We start from the raw sequence: 1,553 nt of genomic DNA on the forward strand, positions 1-1,553 counted from the left end.
GGCAAACAGCATGACCTCTTCAGGCCTCAACAACCCTGATCTGTAGAAAGGGTGAAATCAGACCATGAATAAGATCGTGACCATAAGCACCCACTGTGCCCATGACTCTTAGTTGCTGCTCAGAGAATGAATGGTGTTCTTATTGACTTGTCACACACCAGGGACGAAGGACCCACCCCGTACTCACCACTCACAACGAGCCGAGTTCCCGGTCCAGACCTAAACGGCACGTCATTAGTGTCTTCTTTCCGGAACTTCACACAGTAGTAGGTCCCGGTGTCTGCTGGGGTGATGTTACTGATGCGGATGGAAAAGTCCATGCTGTTTCTCTTTGTGGTGTCTGCAGCGTTTGTTACTCGGGGGAAATGACCTCCTTTGAAACTGTAAATTAATTTCTGGCCTGATCCTGTCCCCCTGAACCACTGGGTGGGCCCCACAGGGTGCAGGGAGGTCATGGTGCAGTTCAGAGTGGCTGTCTCTCCAGCTGCAACTGACACAGACTTATCAGGCTGAATCACCTGCAGCTCCCTCTCAGCAGCCTCTCCTGGAAGGTAATACACAGAAGTTAGTTTTCCATCCATTGTTGATCCTCTAAGTTTTTAAGCTATCTATCAACAGTAGCCTATTGACTGAGCTGAACCATGAACAGGCCTTGAGCTCAGCTTATTGGATTGACATCATGAATAACCCTCACAATCAGTTTGCTAATGAGACCTTGTTACAAATGAGAAAACTGAGGGACATAGAGATTACGTGATTTGGTAGAACGTGGTTGTGAGGGCTTAGCCATCTCTGGAGGTATTATGTTTCCCCAACTATTTCTGGCTGTTCACTTTCTGACTTCATATAAAGTCGCACTTCTGAAACTTGCATTTGGTGGAACCATTAGACTTCTTTAAGTAACTGGGTTGTGAGAAAATCTAATGAATGTATTTTTTAGTATATGCATTTCTGCAAGAACCTCTGTTGTCAACTTCTCTTTTCCACAGAAATCCACATGTCAGGATGGGGTCTGCTCCAAGAGCCTGGTGTGACCGTTTTGTGCAGAGATCACAACACACCAATAAATATGTAGTGTACACAAGAAGGTAAACATTGCTTCAAGTTCCTGGGATTGTCCAATCATGTTATATTGTTTCTTGATGCTACTTTAAGAAAGTGCCAAAATCTTAATGGCCTAAAACAGCAGAAAATTATCTTACATATCGCTTTGAGGTTAGAAGTCCAAATTTGTGTACTGGGACAAATTCAAAGAATCTGCCCAGCATTTGGAGACTCTCTTCTTTGCCTTTCCAAATTCCAGAGGCTGCTCACATGTCTTTTTTATGGTTTCTATCTTCTTCTCTCTCCAAACTCTTGCTTTTGTCGTCACTTGCCCTTCTCTAAATTTGACGTTTCTAATAACGACTCTTGTGATTATATTGTTCCATCTGATAATCTAGGATAACTTTTCAATATCGAGGATCTTAACAAAATCATTTCTCCTAAATCTCATTTTTATATAAAGTAATATATTCACACATTCTGGGTCTTAAGACATGGACCTGTTTGGG

Source organism: Rousettus aegyptiacus, unplaced genomic scaffold, assembly GCF_014176215.1.
Source record: "Rousettus aegyptiacus isolate mRouAeg1 unplaced genomic scaffold, mRouAeg1.p scaffold_m13_p_12, whole genome shotgun sequence".
NCBI lineage: Eukaryota > Metazoa > Chordata > Mammalia > Chiroptera > Pteropodidae > Rousettus > Rousettus aegyptiacus.